Source organism: Poecilia mexicana, unplaced genomic scaffold (assembly GCF_051168715.1).
Source record: "Poecilia mexicana isolate PSO_F unplaced genomic scaffold, ASM5116871v1 scaffold_5, whole genome shotgun sequence".
NCBI lineage: Eukaryota > Metazoa > Chordata > Actinopteri > Cyprinodontiformes > Poeciliidae > Poecilia > Poecilia mexicana.
The window spans coordinates 6,813,206-6,837,019 of record NW_028263374.1 but is presented as its reverse complement, the minus strand read 5'-3'; positions in this window follow the sequence as shown (position 1 = coordinate 6,837,019).

The window sequence follows — 23,814 nt, the reverse complement described above, 5'->3', positions numbered from 1 at the left end:
CGCACAGTTTGCGAGTTTGGGGCAGCGTCTCGTTTATTTTTAATCAATTATCAGGTCGCGCCTTAAAAGGTGCAGGAATTGAGGAGGGGAAAAAAGAAAGGGGGACTTCAAGGCTTTTGCTGGGGCTAATTTGGGATGCTTGGTTAAGTCTGAGTTTAGGGAAATTCAGCAGGTCACGACTGCGTAATATTCCGACGCCGCCTTCTATTATCTAACGGGCGCATGTATTTCCTCTTCAGCAGCTTAACTGAAGCTCATTAGAAAATGTAAAACCAGCTAACCTTGTAATATCCCTTTCATGAACTGAATACTTGCCACTAAATCTGACTCCTAACCGGCTCGCTCTGCAGAAAAAACTGAAACGCTCCTCTTTCAACTTACACTTTTATGATTGTTAATGACTCATGGATTAATGTGGACAATATGTTGATATGTGGGGGTGGGGGGTAGTGCCAGGAGGCTTTCAACAAATGCAATCACCAATGGGTTTTTGGTGAGAAATAAATCTTTTAGTAATGGTAATATAAATCTGATAAATGATTATGAATCTTTGAATTTTTTATTCATAAGGAATTATCCATTAGTATAATAAAGCACTCTTTAATTCACCGTAATGCGTGTCATTTCCCTTCTGCGGCTCTCTGAGTTAGAACAATATTTCTCAAAGCCGCAGCCAGGTATTGAACTGTGAGGGATGTGAGGAGGGAACAGGCTGCAAAGTGACGCGTGCTCCCTGCCCTGCATGCCACTCGTTTCAAATACGCCTGAGTCGGTGTGAGATTGTCAGGATTTAATGAGATTCACACCAAACTAAATAACAACAGTGTCCAGGATGTGTTTAAATGAAGAAGTGTAGAATTCATCTGAGCAAAACTTACACTGCCAGTAAAATAACTTCATTCTTCGATTATTTCATGAATACCTTGAATAACTAAGCGGTGTTGAAGTGCTTCCTTTGCACAATATTATCCTTTTTTTTTAAATATTTTCCAATAAGTGCCATTTGCTACAGAATTAGCTCAGTTATAATGTTGGATAGCCAGTTTGGACTCGACTGCTGAAAAGAAATCTCATTAAATAAAAAACATGCCTTAGCAAGATATATGCTTGGTAGTCTATTAGTTTTTACAAAACTAATAGAAAACATTGGTAACTTTCTCGAGATCCTCATAAAAAGGACTTTAGGAGCCGATTTGTTTTAAAAAGCCTTGGTGAATCGCTAGTGGTGTAACAATCTTGGGATGTTAAATTACTACAGCATTTCACCTCCAAGTAAAATCTGTGAAATCTAATGATAAAGAGCAAAGGTTAGGACTGATTAAACCTGACACCCTGTTGGATCCTTGAGACTTGTTTTAAAGTAAGAAAGGAGATAATTATTGATTCGAAGAGTTGATTAATAAAACCTGTTCATTCAGTGAGCGGTTGACACCTTCTTACAACCATCTAATAAATTATTTGATATCGTTTTTGCAACATATTCCTCCATGCAACAAAAGAAACGACGAGAGTGGGAGACGAGACACGAGTGTGGACTCAGAGGGTTGGCTCGCTGTTGGCGTTTCCGTCAGAGCTGCCGATCGACGCCAAATTAAAACGGTTATTTGATTTTATGCTTTGCTTTCACTAAAGAACACAAGATGTGTGAAACCTTAAAATGTTGTGTCTTCTCTTCCTCATGTATCGTTCCACCCCTACTTGATAGGTAACCGTTGTTCTCTAGTGTAAATTAGAAACGTACCTTCATAACCCGGCTATTGCTTCTCCATGGTTGACTATATTGTATTGCATTTATCAGAATGTTTTGGGAATGTTATCATAATTTAGGTTGACGCTAGCAAGCTTTTCGGCCTCCATTAAAGGCACAAAGCCAGGTTCACAGCTCGATTGTTTTGCAGCAAGTCACCCCAACAATCCAATATATTTATGGTTGTTCCAGTCTTAAATTTCACTCAGAGTGGCATTAAAAGGGGTCTTAAAAAGTCTTAAATTTGAGTTGCCGAAACATTTCACTCCAGGACGGATGTCAGCTTTGTCCGTCCTTTTAAACGAACCGGACAAGAACGGTCATAAACATGCAACGTCTTAAGCTTTGAGGTCAGCAGCATCTTAAGTTGAATAACACAGAATCCCCCACCTAGGCAGAGAGGAGGTCTGTGTTTAAACGAACATCACAACAGCTCTTAATCTCCGCTGTGAACAAAGGCAGAGCCAACAGAAATCGATAGCATTAGAATGTAGTATTTTACTCCCACTTATCTGTGTCTCATTGTGAAATATAAGGCAAAGAAGAGAACCGGAGCTCTTAAAAGATGAATGCAGATTGAAAGTCAAATGGGAGCAAGCTGTATTTTGCTTTGCGTGTGTGTGTGTGTGTGGAAGGAGCTCTGTCTTTGGTCCACAGGAGCTCAGGGAGCCTTTAGTGCAGCTCAAGCCCAGCCATGCAACCTAATGTCCCAGTTGGCCGCCTCAACCAGTCAACCATTCCACCACTGAGCGAAATCTCCTATCGATTGGATTTCGCGCCGAAGTGATTTTCCTGCAGCTCAACCTTATTCACCGACTGCATGCGAAATATTTCAATGACATATTACACTTCATTTTGTATCCCTCGCCTCTGTCCACTGCTGCACACACAGCCGCCCGCGCAACAGGAATAAATCACTTCCCGGCTAGCTTATTACATGAAATGAAGGAATTCATCATGGTGACAGTCGGCCGTTGCGAGGCATTCGCTGTGATTTATCTGGTCGAACTTGATTGATTCATTAACACTGAGTGAACATTGCTGTACTGCGGGGACACTGAGGTGCGCCTTGCTGTGAGCCGCCGCACATCCTGGAAGAGTCCTGCGTCCACCGTGACGGTCTAAGCTGCTCCTCCTCTTTATTAATAACCCATCGCATCACCTTTCCTCGGATACGAAGCGCTAAGACCGTATTCTGGCAAATAAGATCAGGTTCCCTAATTATTATATCTATGTACGCCGGTGAATTTAATAGAGTTTTTGCTGAAGGATTCTGCAGAGTAAAGTGCTACACACAGGACCAAATTATCTTCTATTCTTTATAAAGTTGTACCACGCTGCCTGGAGTTTAAAGACTCTTCCTTGACAGTTCTGGGTTTTACAGTACAGCACATTTGTTTCTGTATTGGTCAATGGTTTTTTGCTTTTGCCTGACCTAGTTCCTGTATGACCAGTTATGCCCGTCAAGATTTAAGTACATGAAGTGGTTGGTTTGAATTCCACTGTGCTGCAGACTGAAAATATTTCATTTTCAATCCTTGACAGCTTCTGGGAAGGAGTTTTCAAACCGTGGGACACAGTCGGATAGGACAAAGATGTTCTAATCTAATTGTCTTGGGGTTTTTTTGTACAAATGCAGATATTCACAAACATTGCATAAACAGATAAGTATCTTCTTAGTTTGAGGATTAAGGTATGAAAGACTAGAGAGTGTTAGAAAGATGAAATCCTGGTTTTTCACTGGATGGCTTATCCACCCAGTATGTGCACACCACACATCCGTCTGCAAACGAGTGTCACTTGACCTTGAGATGTAAAAGGAACGATTGTACCAAACTTTGGTGAGAACCTTGAGGAAGAAAAGTCAAAACACACAAATCATCCAGTTTATACAAGCATCATATCAAACTACAATGAATTATATACTCTACTTAATTTGTGAATTTGAAAAAAATATTAAATTTATTGTATTCCTGTCCAAAAAATAAATCCCATTCTCTTTTTCTTTTTATCATTTTCATAAAAAGGCATCTGAATTGGATCCTAACATTCTTCTACTCATCAATATTTGTTCCTTTTTTTTTTGTACGATTAACATTGATTCTTTAAATTTCCAAACACAAAGGTAATATTTTTTTCTGCTTCTATTCAAATTATTATATTTTTTTTTACTCTTTCAATTGTCATAATTGTTCCTGCAGGACGTTCAGGGCACCATCATTCAGAAGTTAAACCGTTCCTGCATAAGATAACAGGATTTTCTCTTCTCTTACACGACCTGCTTGTTAGAGAGCGCGGCTCCTCTAGAGCGCTCAGGTTTAGAAGTAAAAGTTATTCGCACAGCTTTCGTTGCTTAGGTTTGCACTCACAGTTCACAGCTAGCTGCGCCGCCGCTAACAACACAAACATAACTTCACAGCTGATATGACTGCAGGGGGTGTTCATGAGATTTGCACAACTCTTTTGGTGAGCTGACAATGTTAAGTAGGAAATCCTTCATTAATGCTGATTTACTGTGAATGCCATAAGAGCTCGTCAGAAACACTGTCAACCCCCAAATGAAATGTGACAACCTGGAATCTGTTGCTCGGGGCAAAGAAACACACTTAAAACATAAAAACAAGCATGTTCAACTTGTTAGATGTTTTTTTTTTTGTTTGTTTTGTTTTCTTTAATGTGTCCTTTTTCGTTGTAGCTTTGCTAAGCACATTATTACCAGAATAATATGTTGTTAGGAAGTTATTACATTTTTTATCTGCATTTTTGTGTCTAGAGTCATGTCACCCAATGGCACTGGGTGACATGACTCACCCAGTCATGTCACCCAGTCATGTCACCCTTTTACAGGCTCAGCATAAAGCTGAGCCTGTAAAAGAAACTATTGTGAGGACATTCCTGTACTAGCTAGATAATTTGGACCCATAGTTAGCCTAGCTGTGTTTACTATGTGAACATTTTTCATTTAATAGTTAATATTGTGCAGTATTTTTACTCAGAAGCATGTTAACAATGCATCAGGTTCAGTATGGCAGCGATAGTTTAAAGAATAATTTGCCAATAATAAATCTCTGCAGAACCTTTTCAGGACCTTTTCTGGGTTTCTCCTAGCGAAAACTGGCTATTTTTGCCATGTTGTGCATCAACAGAAGCCATACTTGTACATTTTTTATAGACACTCATGAACATCCTATTGCAGTTTTTGTTTAAGTTCCAACAGTCCCCGCTTTTATTTACCCAAGGAAAAACATGTTAAAACTCACACTTTTTTTAAACCCAAGTGTCCTGTTTAAATTAAAAAGACTTTGAAAATGAGTTAAATTGTTCTTTTTCAACCACATTTGTAAACCATTACAAGGATTTATACATTTTGCCTTTTCAGACACATTTTACCATTGTTTAGACTGAAGATCATGCCTTTTTTTAATGCCTTTTCCACGAAAGTGCTGCTTGGTGGTGGACCCTTTTTGCTTCAGCTCTCCAACATTGCGTCTTTAACATGCAATCAAGATCACTGCACGGACTCTGTGCAAGGGAAATGTCCTTTCAGATGTTTTATTGTACTTTGAAATTCTGCATACAACAACGTCAGAGTTGGAAAACCAGATGTAAAATATGCCCCACTGTGTTGCCCATTGATATTTCCTCTTATCGGAGCCCTCCAGCAGTCGCCTGCCATGGCGCATAGGCAAGAGGAAGCATGTCAAGCTCTGCTTGTGGTGTCAGCGAGAAAGCTACACCGTCCTCTGAGGGCCGGATGCCAAATATGGGGGTGATTAATTAAATTCCAAAGGAAAAAAAAAAAAAAAAGGTGGGTCTGAAGACATTTATAGCCTGAAAAGAGTTGGCATCTATCTCCTCTGCAGCCAATCTGTAAAAGAACGATACGAGACATTTTAAATATATTCAAACCAGCTGCTGCTGCTGCATCCAGCTGAGCATCTCAGTATGTCTGCCTATTTGTAAAATGTACGGCGGCGGGCTGAATCAAAATGTCATCGACTGAAAAAAAAAATTGGTTAATAATTGAGACATCCCATCGGGTCTGTAGAGATAAGCAGAGGAGTGTCACAGCACAGTAACTAGTGGGGATTTACTCTCCTCCTGTTGTGATCAACCATCTGTTGCTGAGCTCCGAGACTAGCAGCTTAATTTGATTTTTTGTGCAGGAAACAGCTGGTAAATATTGTTATTGCATTTTCTTCGGTTTAGAGTGCATAGGTGTTGACGGATCGGAGCAATAACACGAAAGTTAACGCACAAATTACCCCAGGACGTAATTAATCTTTGTGCAACATTGTCGACCTGAAGACAAGCAGGACAAATTTATTAGTTTCCATTCTGAATCGTTTGCTGGCGCTGATCTGCACGCTTGATTTAAAAAATTAAAACTAACGAAAGGGGTTCGGTGTAAAATGATCTTCCTCTTTCGGCTGTAAAGACGGGAAAGAAGTTTAACACTTTATTTGAAGGGACGTTCATAAGACTGACATGACACTGTCATGAACATGAAGGAGTCTTTATGAATGTTTATGACTGTTTTCATGACGCATCATTTGGTAAATATTGACACTTTCAATGCAAAGTTGCATCAAAAGTCAATTAAAAGTGTTAACATTGCATTAAAGAGTCAATATTTACCAAATATTGCAAAATTGGCACTTTTAATTGACTTTTAATGCAATTTTTAAAGGAATCAGCTGTCAGCTTTACGTACTGCTCATTTAAATCTGTTAACCTGTCAACATGTCCATCCGTCTGCCCGTCTACAACCCCTGGCAAAAAGTATGGAATCACCAGTCTTGGATGAGCACTCATTCAGACATTTCATGCTGTAAAACAAACTCAGATCAAAAACATGATACAATATTAAGGTCGTTCCAAAGTGCAACTTGTTGGCTTTCAGGAACACTCAAAGAAATGAAGAGAAAATATTGTGGAAGTCAGTGAATGATACTTTTATTGACCAAACACAGGGAAATAAATATGGAATCACTCAATTCTGAGGAAAAAAGTATGGAATCATGAAAAACGCATAAACAAAAGACCATTCAAAATACATCACTAGTATTTAGTTGCACCACCTTTGGCTTTTATAACAGCTTTCAGTCTTTGAGGCATGGACTTGATGAGGGACAAACAGTATTTGGTGCCTACTCTCTTTGATAGCAGTTGCCAGATCAGCTTTGCTGGTTGGACCCTTCTTGTGGACCATTTTTTTCAATCTCCACCACAGGTTTTCAATTGGGTTGAGATCTGGACTATTTGCAGGCCATGACATCGACTGAATGTGTCTTTCTTCAAGGAATGCCTTCACTGTTTTTGCCCGATGGCACGATGCATTGTCATCTTGGAAAATTATTTCATCATCACCAAACATCTGTTCAATTGAAGGGATGAGAAAACTGTCCAAAATGTCAATGTAAACTTGTGCATTGATAGAAGAATTAACCACAGTCATCTCCCCAGTGCCTTTGCCTGACATGCAGCCCCATATCATCAAGGACTGTGGAAATTTGGTTGTTTTCTTCAGGCAGGCCTCTTCATAAATCTCACTGGAACGGCACCAAACAAAAGTTCCAGCATCATCACCTTGTCCAATGCAGATTCTTGATTCATCACTGAAGACAACTTTCATCCAGTCATCCACAGTCCATGATTGCCTCTCCTTAGCCCATTGGAGTCTCGTTCTTTTATGTTTAGGTGTCAATGCTGGTTTTTGTTTAGCTTTCCTGTATTGAAATCCCATCTCCTTTAGGCGATTTCTTACGGTTCGGTCACATACATTGACTCCAACTTCCTCCCATTTATGCTTCATCTGTTTAGTTGTACTTTTTCGGTTTTCAAGACAAATGGCCTTAAGTTGTTTGTCTTGACGCTTTGATGTCTTTCTTGGTCTACCAGTACGCTTGGCTTTAACAACCATTCCATGCTGTTTGTGTTTGGACCATATCTTGGATACAGCTGACTGTGAACAGCCCACATCTTTAGCAACCATGCGTGACGGGTTACCTTCTTCAAGAAGTTTCACAATCCTCTCTTTTGTTTCAAGGGACATTTCTCTTGTTGGAGCCATGGTTCTCGCCACTCCACTTCGTCCAGCAGCCCTCCAAGGTGTCATGACTGCAGGTGTTTTGAACTGCACACTAACGGGCACATCTAATCTGGGGCAGGTGTCCATTTAGGGAAAGGAAATAGACTGGGTGTGTCCTTTTTTTTCTACCTCCAATTTGAGTGATTCCACACTTTTTTCCTCAGAATTGAGTGATTCCATATTTATTTCCCTGTGCTTGGTCAATAAAAGTATCATTCACTGACTTCCACAATATTTTCTCTTCATTTCTTTGAGTGTTCCTGAAAGCCAACAAGTTGCACTTTGGAACGACCTTAATATTGTGTCATGTTTTTGATCTGAGTTTGTTTTACAGCATGAAATGTCTGAATGAGTGCTCATCCAAGACTGGTGATTCCATACTTTTTGCCAGGGGTTGTATCTGCATATTCTCTGTTTATCCCTCCATGCAAAGGCGTCTTGTCCTTTTTTTTACTGCTTCCTAATTTAAAACGTAAACGTTGTAGAAATATAATTGTCATAAAACTCACAGTGAACTTCCAGGTATTTTGAGTTACCTAACAAAGAAATTAGAGCTCTAGATGGAAAAGACTGAAACCCAGTCCTGTGTCTGTCGTCTTAAAGAAAAATCTCCGGTTTTGCCCGGCACGAGGAGGTGCACTAAACCTTGACGAAGTGTCGTTTCCGACGAGGAGCAAGAGCATGCCGGCGTTCGGCAACGCCTTAACTCGTAAACCTCGCCGCTGGAGGTGTCCTTAATGAGAGACCTGAGAGGTGAGGAAGGAAGGCGGGCGTAAAGAAAAGTGAAAAAGAGTCGCTCTGAGAAAAGTATTAAAATGAAGGATGGCTCGGCACGACGCGGCCCGGCGTGCGCACGTGTGTGTTCGCGAGACGGCGCGAAGAGTTGATGAGTCTGTAACAAGCGGCTTCATCAGAGTGAGGAATGAGCTGCCAAGTGGGATCTTTCTTTTGACCTACCTTGGAGAGCACTGGCTGGATGGATGGACAGATGGGTGGATGGATAAATGGAGGGAGACAGAGGGAAGAGAGAAATGGGGGAGAGGTGCAACGCAGAGGCTGCTTTCTTCATTGCCTGTCAAGGCGGCGTCTGTCTGGCAGAAAACCATCACTTATCTTCTCGCTCTGATCCCACAGTCACGATTTGGAGCATCACCAGTACACAGGCAATGACCAGGGAAATGAAGCAGCAGACATGATGGATAAAAAGCGTGCCCACCGCCGCTCCTGGCGCCGAATCAGCTTTATCATTTTCAATAAATTGTTCAGCCCAGGAATGAAAAGCAGACACCAGTGCGGAAAAGTAGTTGAAGTGGACCGCTATGTGCCCTGAAAGTGTGTTTACTCTTTTTCCGCAACTCTACAGATTAAATATTCGCTAAATGTCAACACAATTCACAAATCAAAAACGTACTTCTCTTTGAAGGAATTTGTATTATTATCCCCCCCCCCCCCCTTTGGTTGCTATCTGGCTCTCTCCCGCTTTTCTTTTTTTCTTTTTTTTTTTCCTCCATTTTTTCCGCTTGGTCACAAGCCTCGGCGAAGGCGCCGGCATTTGCATGCACACCGAGTTCAGTCACAATTTGCTGTGGACCCTCACGATTTCACAGTCCACACTGGTGGCACAGATCAAATTTACAGGTATCCAAAGGCGAGACTGTTGGTGAGATTCAGGGATTTTTTTATATATTATTATTGTTATTTCATCTGCATTCAAAGCTGTGACAGCCGCAATACAATAAGTTGCCCAGCATCCCATGCACTGCACCAGAATACTGAGCGTTGACACTGATGGCAGATTTCATGAGATTCTATTATTTGATCATGTTGTTGCAAAGAAAAAGTATGGAGTGAAAAGTAAATATTTGTTTCATTGGGGTTGTTTTCTTTTTGGTGGCTTCCTTGGTGTTTTCTGTAGATGTTTCACAATTAGAAGTTGTTTGCTCAAATCTCTGCCTTTCTCTCTGAAATTTGCGTGATCATTTTGTGGGAATATTTTAATTTTTCCTCCTCCAAAATACTAAAATTTCACATTAGACTTAATTTGAAACTTTGAAATGCCCTTAGGTGTGTGTGTGTGTGTGTGCGTGTGTGGGTGTGTGTGTGTGTGTGTGTGTAAACAAAAGCGACTGCATGATACGACCATGTGACCAGAGTGCTTCCTTGATTTTCTTATGCATGTGTGGGTTTTCTTTGGGTATTGTAAATATGCATTCAAGTTTGCAAAATTACCGAGTGTTTTCTTGCTTGTAGGAGTTCTCAGGGCTCAACACAAAGTTATGCCTTTACAATTAATAGGTACGATGTCCAGTGTCATTTATTACAGCTGGTCCTTTAATCTCGTAGGCCGGGGCTAGTAGTTTCCGGGACCGAATCAAATTGCGTTTCAATTGATGACTGATTTTCTCTCCGGGGATGATTGCTTTGGAAGATGAAGTGATCACTCTTCCTTCAAAGGAGTTTACTTTTTTTTCCCTTTTGCTTTTGATGGAGTTTAATAATACAAGAAGTCAATTTCTTCTTTCTTAAAATTAAACAGCTGCACACACTGTATCTCTCACATTTGACTGGATAGAAATGGGCTTGACTGGATGTTGGATTATCCCGCTTTGCTTTTTAGCTTGTTTATTTTATATGGTTCATTTTTATTATGTGTGTTGTAACCCTCCCTTCCCACAACAGCAGAAAGATAATAGTGGCTCTTCTCGCTTTTGTGTAACATCAAGATGCCATCTCCGGCGTAAAAGCTTATCAAGTAGAGCATAATGACATTAAGTGACTGGATTGTGTGTTTTGATGGATATTGCTGTGAGTAATCTGATCCTAAATTGTGTTCCAGGTCTCATATTGTTCTGATTTCAGCGTCTGCAAATAACAGCTCTCCCCCTCTCGTCTGATTCCCAGCCTCCACCAATCTCTTGCCCCGCTCCTAGTCATTTGTCATAGCTATGATGCTTTCCCACAGGTAGCTCAGAAACCCATTTGAGTGTTTCGTGACACAAAAACAGATTATCGTTGTCCGACGTCTGCTTGGCTCACAGTCAATCTGTCGTACATTGTGTTGTTTATTGTATTTTCATTAGGTCCAAATCTGCTCCCTGTTATGGCTAAGCAAACTTAACTTGATGTCTCTGTGAAGGTCTTTGAGAGTAATTAGCTTGTACGGTTAGGAGAAACAACAGAGTGGTGAGCGTGGCGAGAGATTTCTCATCCGATCATCGGAAGACAATCTAGGACTGCATCAGTGAAGAAGAATCAAATATTCAAAGGAGCTTTATGCCTGATAAAAACAAAGGAAAAAAGGACGCAAATGCAAACTAAACTAAAATCTATATCTTGTTCAAACAACTAGTATGAAAGCTTCACAAAGTATTCCAACAAAAGCGTATCAATGTATTTAAAAAATAATAATAATGGCAGATGCAATACATTTATGATGAGGTTAAAATGCAAAAAAAACCCACTTTACTAAGATGCAGCTACAAACTCTGAAGGTAACGCTGAGAAGCATCGGTTTTTAAGATGGCTGCTCCACAGGCAAGAGATATGTAAATATGTTAATAGTTTTAAACTTTACTGTAGCCTTTGTGCTTTTGGGATCATCGGAAACAGTATTCAGAAGCCCTGGAGGATCAAAACCAGTCAAATCTGGTAACTATGTATGTGGTCAGGCACTTCATTCACATATAAGCATATTTAAAAGAATAAAGGAAATTCAAAAACTAACAAAAATGTAGGACCAAGCATTGAGCCCTGTGGGACTTCATATCTGTTTACATGCTCAGTTTCCCATGTTTACAGGAAAATCTCTGTCACTTGAACCAGTTTTAGAGTCTGAGCAATGATGAACAATCTTAGCTAATGGTGTCTATGTGTGCTGAATAAATCTAAATGGCTTTTATTTTAAATGTTACCAATATAAAGTAGGCTGAAATAAAAATATCTATCATTGTTAAACATGGATGCATCAAGGTCGGTTCTCTTTTGATGGGGTTTACCAAAAGGCGATGTCAGAATTGGTCCAAGAAAAAAAAAAAAAAAAAAAACCTTCTTGAGAGAATTTGCAAAGTCCGGGAAAACATTTTCAAAAAGAAAACCAGGGAAACATTTAAAGTAAATTATGCAGGTATTGATCAAAAAGGCGGGTCGTCTTATGAATCAGGAAATAACTCCTGCAAGCCATGGGATGGCATTGATAAAAGGTTGCAGAAGAACCCCAAAGTTAGAGAAAGTTACACTTTTCACATCCATTTTAAAGCATAAATTTTGTCTTAGAAAGCCATCTGTGTACTTTTGTTCAAAAAGTACCTTGAGAATCCCTTCGTCATTTTGTCAGAATTATTCCAGGTCCTTTTTTTTGATGAAGTAAAGTGATTAAGTAATCTATAAATCTAACAAGACAGGAATAGTGTTCAACAGATAAAAAAAAATGGAGATTAAAGCCCTTTGTAAACACATCACTCTTCTTTGCCTCTCCTTGTCCAAGGCGACCGCCTGTCCTTAGTGCCACAGCAAGCGAGGTCAGCAGCTAAATGTCAAATCTGACATCATTACTCTACTTTGTCAAACAGGAGATAAGTGGTTAGCGCATCGATTTCCCTCACTTTTCTCCTTATTTACATTGAGCAACAGATGGAAGTCAGTCTTTGAGGAGGAGATCGATGCTCTGCCAAACAATTATCATCTCATGAATGCATGATTGAAAAGCCAATATCCGGTTTGATAAGGCGTATACGGCAAGACACTTTGTCACGCACACGTCAGGCATCGACACAGGACCTAAAATGGAAGATGTGAGCGCTGAAATACAAAATGTTTGCCATTGTGAACAAGCACAATGAATATTTGATCAACAACAAGGTAGACTTATTGAAAGAAACACAGAAAATCCTTTTTTTTTTTTTTTTCTTTTCGTCTTTTTTTTTTATTTACTTCTCTCCTCACATTTGGACAACAGCCCGGAGCCTGGGCAGCAGCGGAGTCAATTCATTCCGAAAGGTTTTTATTATAACAAATAATTTGAAAAATTCATACATGCAAACATATAAACGAGACGGATATGAGCTTATTAGCATTTGTTGCAAATGGAATACACTTATGCAAAGTAATGTGAGGGCCTCGCTGCTCTGCTCTACGGAAAGTGGGTAGATTATTTGCGCCGTAGAGTGCTCTCGCTCTTTTTTTTTTTCCCCCCCACGCGTATGTTGTGCTGGAAGTTTCTATGCATGCATCCGTGATTTGACATTAAGTGCCTGCGGATGCATTATGCAAATTAGATAATACATTGTGACTAATTCAAGTGGATCTCACCTGCCATGCAATGCTGTTCAAGACTCTGCTTGCAGAATGTCTGGTATTCAGACATTTCTGATTGAGATGGTCACTCTGTCTGTCCGTCTCTCTGTCCGTCTCTCCATCTCTTCCTCTACCTCTATCTCTCTTCGATAAAGTAGTTTTGGGGTCTTGAATTAACAATTTAGCTGCTCTTTTAAATATTCCACCCTCATTTAAAAAGAGCAGTGAACTGCATCTCTCGGACGCTGTATGGAGGTCACCTGCCACTTATGTGGGGGAAAACGAACGCTTTCATTCTCCGACTTTGAAGACGTGTTGGTTTGCAGGAACAAAAGTGTAGATGCTTGGAAACATCAAAGTCTTTTCTAATGGATGTATTTCTGTATACCTGGTCAAACCAGATGTTTGTAACAATCCAGGCGTACGAAGAATAAAAGACAAATCGCTCAATAAATCATGTGCGACGACAGATTTAAGACATCTCTTGCATTCTGAAACCAGTTCCTTGCATTGCTTGGATGTGATTTTTGACCCATTCGTCTTCGTGAACAAGTCCCTGTTTTGGTCTCCTCTGACCCGACTGTGTTTCACTCACTTTTTATGGAGTCACAGTTATGCTATGCAGCAAACTGTGGACAGACTCCAGTACAGTTATTTGTCAGCTGTTGAGTCTTGCACAGTGAATATGCATGGAGACAATTAAGGTTGAATGCTTTACCTGTTTTTTTTGTTTGCATTGAAACATCTTCATCTGCCAATTCCAAGCTCTCTAGTGGTTAGCGGCACTTGGCTTTGGAACATTTCGTTTATTGTTTACGTCTTTGTCAGAAATTGGAGCCGCTGGTTTGTGGTGAAGCTAAGTTTTTCTTTCCTTCTTCCTTTCTTTCTTTTTTATTTGTTTCTCTCTCCAGCAGTGCTCAAAGGAGCGTACGGGAGTTTATCCAGCGGCATCAGTCTGTTTTGCAACAATGAGGTTGTGAACTTTGAGAGAGAGTTTGTTGCCTTTAGCCGTCATTGTGTTGTGTGCTACACGTCGGTTACAAAGCTTTTCTTTGTATCATTTAGGACTAAAGTAGATGAGAACAACTTGCCCTAATCCTGGCACATTTCAGCGTTTGTCTTTTTCCACCTTTTTGTTCTTGTCCTCCATACCTGCTGCACTCCATCACACGAGTTTACCCATTGAATCATTTCTGTTCATATCAGCGGGTTACTGGGTTGAAAGGCAAGGAGTGAATTTTATGTCAGTAGACTCATTGGAGATGTGTTTATTAGTTAGTTAAATAGAAGGTCTTGTGATTCAGTGTAATGTGTCTCTTTATATAGTTTGATGGCTGACAGTAAATTCACTCGCAGTCTCCCTATTTCTGGCTTAACCTACCTGCCATAAAAATGAGATAAGCAGGATGTGAGAGAGGAGGCACAATCCATCTCTGCCTTTACTGTAGCCTTTTTATGCTATATAAAAAAAATAGCGCAGCACACACACACACACACACACACACACACACACACACACACACACACACACACTCATATAATATTGCATTGTCTCCTGCAAAGCTTTGCTTATATACTCGAAAACTACAAAAGTAGGTTAGACATTGCATATATTTACCATAATAATCATTCAAACTTCTCCCATCTGTGTGTAAGGTAACTTTTAAGACGTTTCCTCCAGAGATGTTTCGCTTTGACTTTTTTCACTCCTCGCCGGTCACCTCTTTTTTCTCCCCCCCCCCCTAACAACCGTGAGGATAATAAAAACTTGATTTGACATTTAAACTCTAATGGTTGTCAGCTGTCCCTTTAGTCCTCCTCTTCCTCCTCCTCCTCCTCCCGTCTTCGGGCCGGAGCTCGGCAGCGGGCCTCGTCGCCTCGGACCATGACACAGAGAGTTATATATGCCAGGGTATTATGGGGCCCTTCTTAATCCGGTTTGTCACACTGCTCCCTCTGGAGTGGGGTAATTTCATGGTGCTGAACTGGTATTGATAGAGCCTCAGCAAATGAGGCACGCGGCAATCGTTAACTTTAATAACCATAAAGATGTGAGCATTGGAGTCGCGTAGAGCCGGGGAGAGGAAACCCACACAGGTGATTAAGAATCGACCAGGGCCTCGGCCAACATGCACCCGGCATCTCTTATTCACACTAATGGAATTACCTGTTAAAGATGTCAGAACTATTACCACCAACAGCGCAATTGCTGCTCTAGATCTTTAAATTGGAGCTTCTTTTCTACGGCTCCACACATAGAAAATGGCCATTAAAAAGATAAAGCATAAGAATTTTCCTTTTTTGTTGTTTTTGTTTTTAAATATCTCCTGAGTTTTTGATTTACCGCCCATGCTGGGTTTCTCTAAATCCGTTATGGAGTATAGCGTTCAGCATTCTGCGAGAGTGCAGCCGGATTCTGAAGAACCAGAGGAGGGAAAAAAAAAAAAAAAACATTTATTTGCGTGACTCAAGTCTAGCTGGGTCAGTGGTTTCTGTCAATCAACTTGAGCTCTGGAGTGGCGTTTTTTTTTTGTTTTTGTTGTTGTTGTGTTTTTCTGCTTTTCCAGCTCGAACCCTCCCGTCCATGAGTTTGCGGTAGCTCCAGGCGCTACTGTAGCTGCTATGTCTACTTGTTTGTCTGCTCCCATTACTGCGGGTGATGTTGCCTCAGGAGGAAAAGTGAAATCCAGGCTGGAGACGCGTAAGTGAGAAACCAGCCTGAAGCCCACACTCTGGCTGAGGTCAGAAAACACACACACACACACACACACACACACACACTGCAGCAGTGTGCTGATGGGCACTTGGTAAATGGTGAATCCACTCGCGCTCAAAGTGCATCCGCGACGGGTCAAAGTGTTTCAGACTGGATAAAATGGTTAACAATGTCAGAGATCAATTTATGTGATATTGTTGACAGGTAAAATCCAGTTTTCTATCAAAAGGAAGAAAAAAAAACGGCATGATAAAAGTTCCAGATGCCAAAAATAACAATTTGTTCAATTTTATGACATAAACAAGGTGATAAATGTACTACATGCAATACAGTGTTTATTTGATTAAACGTGTTTTGAGGTGAGATCTATTGGACTTCTTTCTTGAGGGCATGTTTCATTATTCATTGGCCAGAGTCTCACACTGCAGAAGGTCCTCTTATAAATCCACCTTAGAGCACTTTTTGTCAAATAGCACCCGCTTTTTATCACATCATCATATAGACTGCTCAAAGAAATAAAGGGAACACTCAAATAACACATCCTAGATCTGAATGAATGAAATATTCTCATTGAATACTTTGTTCTGTACAAAGCTGAATGTGCTGACAACAAAATCACACAAAAATCATCAATGGAAATCAAATTTATTAACCAATGGAGGCCTGGATTTGGAGCCACACACAAAATTAAAGTGAAATGTTCCCTTTATTTTTTTGAGCAGTATATTAAAGAGAACTAAAGTGTAAGAAAAACATTGATCTGAGTTGCCTAAGAAGTCATCCACTTGCATCTCCGTTACAAATGTGTGCAAAACGTCAGTTTTTCATTAATGTCTAAAAGACACAATTGCAAAATTGAGCAGTTTCCGTTAAATAAGAATATAAATTAACGTGAATAAACTTGTTGTTCACGCAATAAGTTATTAAAAACCATGTCGCGTCATCGTCCTCCTACCACTTCCTGTTGTCTTCCTCGACATTTTCGCCAGCAGTAACATCCGACAGTATCATAGATAGATAGATAGATAGATAGATAGATAGATAGATAGATAGATAGATAGATAGATAGATAGATAGATAGATAGATAGATAGATAGATAGATAGATAGATAGATAGATACATGCTGCTCTCACTGGGCATCTTGTCATGATGTTGCTGCAAATGATCATCTTTTGTAAGTGCGTGTCATTTGCAGTGCTGCTCAGTCAGACTTGCTCCAACAAGCTTATGGTAGGTGACTAAGTTTTGTTCTGTTGCATTCAAATAAAATGTTGGGTTTTTTTTTCTCCCTCTCAAAAAAATTGTTTCAGAGTGAGATTTGACTGCTGCTGTAAAATGCTAAACGTAGAAATCACCGGCGTGAGCAAAATCTGGTTTTCCAGATTCTGACTGACGTGTTCAGACGACTGGAAGTTGGTCAGCGACTCGTAAAAAGAGAAAAGTTTTCCCAGCCTTGCATGGAGTTTTATGCAGTTTGACGGATCCTTTGGAGCCATCTTTAGGAGGGCATTTGAGAAGCAGCTCTTGAGAATTCCACTTCAACTTCATTTCTGAGTCCCAAGGCTGACTGCTTAATGTAGCATAGTAAAAATCTGGATCATGCACAAAAACAAAGTATGCAGACTATTATTTTGTTTTATTCTTTCTCATCTACATAAATGTCTTTTATGTTCTCTCTGGGTTGTAATTCAGACACTATTATCATCATGGAAGTGACATTTTATTATGAATACATAAAAAAAAAGCTGCAATTTTTATGCTTTTCTTTTTTTAATCTGGTACTGCCGGGAAGGAGGGGGAATTTGAGGTGTACAGTAAATGTGGGTTGTGTAGTTCCTGATGAAATATGTACACCTCATCTGCTGCCAAAAGACTTGAAAAGTTGTTCCCTGGCACAGGCGGCGAGGCTCTCGTTTGGAATCCACTTGACAGAGCTTTGAAGGCTGTTTAAACATTATCTTAAGTAATCGAGGGAGTGTTCGCGAAGTTCAGACTTGATGTTTAAATAATGAAAAGCTAAATCCCGACGAACGTCATTAAACTTATATGCATAGGGAAGGCTGGCTCGCAGCCACTTTGAAGCCTCTTGAAGCGGATCATTAATTTCCTCCCTTTTCTGTTTCTTTAAATGTTAAAAACGGGAAACTAATCAAGACAGACACGACTTTTTTTTTTTCTTTCTTTAAATTTTCAACTATGGACTGAAACTTTAGACGAAAAAAGGGTGATTTTTTATTTTTTATTTTTTTTTGTTCACTATGCATGATTTCACAGCGAGAAAAGTTGACCGAAAAAATGCAAAAGCTTTTATAAAAATATTGTGCTGCTTCAAAGAGACTTTGATGCCTGTGAGAGTCTGTTTGTCTTCAAAATCGGTATAATTTCAGCATTAAGTTCGAACTTCAGCCGTTGCTCCGCTTCGTGGGAAAGAAAGAACTCCGTGTCAAATTTTACGTTTCCGTAACTCTACATATGTCTGCGCTTATTTGCCTGACGACGGGAACCGCAGCTCCTGCTGCTGCCTGAGATGAACATCGGAAATGAGGCGTTCTGAGACGGTACACAGCAGTCGGTCACGCAGAGGGACTGGGTAACGACAGCAAGCCCACGGACAGGGAGAAACTGTGAGCCAGGCTGGAGGAGATGGAGATGTGGTACCTGGCGGCTTGGCGAAGGAAAACAGGCACAGCAGCAGGCAGACGAGAACAGCGAGTGTTTGCTGATTAAGTTGTTGTGGTGAGTCCTTGAGCAGCTTTACATTCTCCTGACTGCTGCCTCCATTTCCTCACCAATGAGTCATTAGTTAACTGTTGCGGCGGAGAGATAAAGTGAGCGAGTGTTAGAGATTTGGGGTTGATTTCCAATAAACTATTTTAAAAAGGAATAGTTCTTTCTCGACTTCCTGTTGTCAGTGGTCATTTTTTTATCTTACAGAGAGAGGTGACGTTCCACTGTGTGCGAGAGCAGTTGCTATAAATAAGTTTGTTTGCAAAATTAATGTTTTAACCTTGTCCCCATCACCCTATTTTACTAATTTGCCTGATTGACAAGGTTATTATTATTATTATTATTATTATTATTATTATTATTACTATTAACTGTATCAGTCTTTGTCTGTCTTCCCTGGAAAATGCAGACCTTCACCACAACTCTAAGATTTCCTAAATGTTGCCGCCAAACACTTTTAAATATTGTGTTGCATAATAAATATAGATTTAAACTAGAAATCAGTCAGCATGATATTAATATCTCTGTTTGTCCCGATATTGAAAGATAATCCTGGCTCAGATGCCTGGTCCATAAGGGCAAATATTTTCTAACTCTATGTTTTGTGTTATTCCTAATTGTAATTTCTGCAAGAGGTTTTGTTGCAGTTAATATTTTTACATGTTTGACCAAAGTAGTCAACATATTGTTTTCTGTGAATTTCCTTCTTTATTATTCATTTTACATCGGCTGTTACATTCCTAAGTGCACTGGAGTACGAACAGATTGAAGCTGCGTTGTTTTTACATGTTGGACCAAGTTTGTGAAGCTATCGGTGTATTTAATCGTGTCGTACTGATGCAGCATTATCAAATAAAACTGTAATTCGGTACATTTATGTCTGTGTTTTTAAAAAAACATTTTAAGTCGACTCAGCTCCTTTTCTCTGTACCGGATCGATATCGACTCATATCTCTATCGGAAGTGAAAAAAGTGGTTCATTCGTAGTTTAAATTTAAAGTAAAAGAAAAACAATTTCAGTGCAGTATGTTAAGCGCTGTTGGTACTTTTACACTCGATCAGAGGTGCCGTCTGATCACTGCAGCAGGAATCAAGTCTCACCTGCGTTTCTCCAATCTGCTGTTGACCAGTTTTGCTTATCCTGTGGAAGTTGCATCCTCTGTTTTCTGTTCTCAGCCAACAGGAAAACGGTCTTCTGCTGCTGTAGCCCAGCTGCATCAAGGTTTGACAAGCTCAGAGTGTCATCTTTGCAATATCTAGACCCCCAAACGCATTGAGGTGCTGACAAGCAATTAAAACCGTGTCTCTTAAAAAAATGGCCACTGAGTGAATATTGACCTTCGGTTCTTCCTCCGACTTCTTTTCTGCAAGAAAAACCGTCTTACTCTGCGTGCTGTTTCCTTAACAACAATATTCACACCAAACAGTGTTGCCGTCTGCAAAACCTTAAAGTGCTTGGATGAGGCGTGTCGGTGAACTTTCTGTATAAAACTCAGATTCATTTGACTCCAGTCACCAGCTGCTTTCTTCTTAGCCACTCTGGTAGAATTGATTGCAGATGGTGAGCCTGTGATTGCTGCTCTTTGCCACTCTGCACATGTTATGGTGCTTGTTTCTCAAGTTAAACCAAGATATAAAGTTTTTAAATTATTTGTGGGGATGTTGTTACCAGTATCCAGGCTTTTGTTTTAATTTTTTATTTTTTTTTGTCTAATATAAAATTGTCAGTTTCATTTCTGTGATGGTGAAGTCTTTAGCCACCACAGAGTAATTTGTTATGCTGCTGTGACCTTGAGAACAGGTGCAGAAATAGCACAGTCAGCAGCTGGGTGTTAGGCTTACATCATGTGTCAAACTCGAGGCCCGGGGGCCAAATCCGGCCCGCCACAGCTTTTTATGTGGCCCTCTGGACTCTAGAGGGACACAGAAATAGAACCATCACAATAACGGTGTGCTTAAATATTATTTTGTCAATCCATTTGAAGCAGTTTGTATCTGTTTACTACCAAATTGCACCAATTTGTCGCCCCAGTTTTATGTGAATTATTGTGGAAATTCACACAAAATCAACAAATCCCAACATTTTTTCACGCTAAAGCATAATTGTGAGTTTATTGCAGATTTTTCGCAAAAATCTGCCAAACGTTGGGTCTAAGTGACGATTTGTTCCCACCTGCAGGTGGCAGCATTTCTTACTTCTACTAAACAGCTGCCTCAGCTTTATGTCGATGTGGCAAGTGATAAAAAGTTACATTTACCATCATACATAAATGCAAATATTAATAAATTACTACCACAGACACTTGTTTACTGCGAAAAAAAAATCAAATGTGAAATCTGGGATTGACTCAAGTTATGTCCAGTATGATTTAATTTTAAGAATTTATTTATATTTTAACAGTTTAATGTTTTTTTATCAATGCATCGATAAATGTATTGACAACCGGCCCTTTGAGAACATTCATGATCTTGATTTGGCTCAAAAGGAAAATGAGTTCGACATCCCTGACTTGCATTATCTGCCGTTTTAAAACAAGCACACCGGCCTCCTCTGACTGATTATGACAGCGACGACGCTTCGCATCCCGCCCAGGCGTTTCAGATGTCGGGTTTTATGGTTTGCAGAAACACTTTTGGTGCATACAGCCTACTTCTCACTTTCCTAAAACCTCTCAGGTGTGTAATTTGTCCATCAGTCACAAAATCACCAGCACTCATGTCAAATTCTCGGAAGAAATAAAAAAAAAAAAAAGATGTTCTCCGGCAGTTAGCATTTCTCTATCACTTTGAGAGCCTCATCATCAAGGACAGCGGTAATTCCAGGCTGCGTGACAGATGTTGGAGCCTGGTTGTGCAGAAAGTGTGCTGGGAGACTGTTTACGCTTCGTTTTTTACTTCTTCTTCTACGAAGTGGATTTATTCTTCTCGGAAGTGGGGGGGAAAAAAACACGGTGCGTTTAACTTTTGAATCCCCTGCAGGTCAAAATGTGGTAATTGAAAACCAGCAGTAAAAAGCCCACAGAAAATGTTATTACTGACAGAATCCTCCTGCATAAACACCTCACATGACAATAGATATACATCATCGGTGGCTTCATCAGTCGTCCCACTAAACATTAATCACTGTGCCGCGTTCTGTCATTCAGAGATGGATCATTTTATACTATGTTAGATTTGCACTGAGGGATATAGTGACTATCAAAAGTGTTCATAATCCTTTAGTAGGAATTGGCCAGAATAGGATTTTTATGCAGTCCCCCTGTAAAAACAAATAACATGATTTTAACTTTAAATCTCTGATTTAAAACAAAAAGAGAATTTAAAATAAACAATTATATTACTTTACTGCTGCTAAGACAGCGCATCTCATTCCAGGTATATTACTGTATCTTGTGTCATGGATTTTGTTGTTGAGGCCTGAGTGTTGACAGTCGGTCGTTCATATACTACTGAGAATTCATTTTAAAAAAGTGTTTGTCTTTCCAGGAAAATATTTTTGAGAATATCCACAATGTTATGCTTACTTCAGTCTCACAAATAATTTAAATTCATCAGTCTCTGCAAAAAAAAAAAAAAAAAAAAGTCATTTTAAAAGTTTCCCATCAAATGAACACAAAAATTAGTAGTAGTGTTTTTTGTCGTTCTGCTTGCTATGCAGTGACTCTGAAAGCTAATATTAGCTGGATTTCCCACCTCTATATTCCACCATCAGGATGGTGTGCTCATTGTAATATCTAACGCTAATTTTATCCTGCATGTGGCGTTTTGTATGGAAAAAAAGAAATGGAAATTAACCCTAGTGAGCTGCACAATTTAGATTTACATTTGTTTTAAAGAAAAGTGAAAACCAGAGAGACTCGTCCTTCTGTTTTCCTATCTATGTGCTAAAATCCTAATCCTAACACATTCAACTCTGTGGTCATAATGTGGAAAAAGTTCAGGGAAAATGAATATATTGTATATGCAAATTTGGATTTTTAAAATGCCCCCAATTCCAAATCCTCACAGTCTCCAAATATCATCTAATGATGAAGCGGAGCTTCTTTTTTTTTTTTTCTAACTCCCACTCCTACTTCCTATATTTATCTCCACATTTTACAACCTTCCTCATTACCGCCTCGTAATTGGCCATTGGGCTAAGCTGAAAACAATGAAGCATTGATTTCCTTAAACGTAATCACCGCATCCAGTCGTTTAATGACTGCTGTCACTGCAGGACGTGGGGAGAAAAATGACCAGCCGATGGTCCCATCGATGCCCTTCACCTTCCCTCACCAAAGGCTAGAGTGCACAGCCACCCACTCCATCTTAGCAAGTTAGTTTAACCCCCTTAGCCGCCTGACAAGTTCCAGGCACTACATCCATTAGGAATGCGGTCATATCTCCAGTTGTTCTTGTACTGCACTGGAACGCACCACACGATTGCTAATGCGTTTTTTTGGGGGGAGGAGACCAAACACATCTGTATCGCGTGGCGTCGCACGCTTAAGTACACGTAACATACACATTGAGACGCACAAATCAGAAGGTAATTTACCTCACTCTGGGCTCCCAGGATCCTGAGTGGGATTAAGTGTAGTTCAAGTGGCCATTTGTTGTTTAAGTGCCTCTTGTGACAGACCCACTAAAGTAATCATGGAACAATTTACACTGCACTCTGCTTCACATACCAGATGGTTCACACCTAATGTCCACCTGGCTGGATCTTACACCGCTGATATACACACACTGACATGTTGGCTTGTTGGTGTGAGTGTGCGTGCGCATGTGTGTGTTTCTGTGTGTTCGGACTATTCATTAAGTCTGTAATTTAGGTGGTTTGTTGCATCTACATTAATCACATTCTCAGGTCTTGAACACACCTAATCCGTGTTTACTTGGTTAACTACATCAAATCAGTTTGCTGTAAACCCACGCCCGTCACGTTAAGTTGTGTTTAGCAGTCGGCTGTTTTTACAGCACAAAAGGAGCTGGCAGACAAAAGATGTTTATGACGTGGGTTATTAATATGGTTTGGTATTGATTCCCCCTCCCTCAATAAAACGTGGCAGAACATTACCCACAACGCGGGAGCTCAATATGCACGTAGCAATCTACAAACTGTGTTCATGCAATAGAGTCAATATATAAGAAGCGGAAATTGCTGCTGCCATCATAAGAGTTCACCTTCTGAATGGCCATTGTAATATTGAGCTGTCAGGTCTGAGTCACGCTGCAGCAGATGTCCACACCTGACGGGG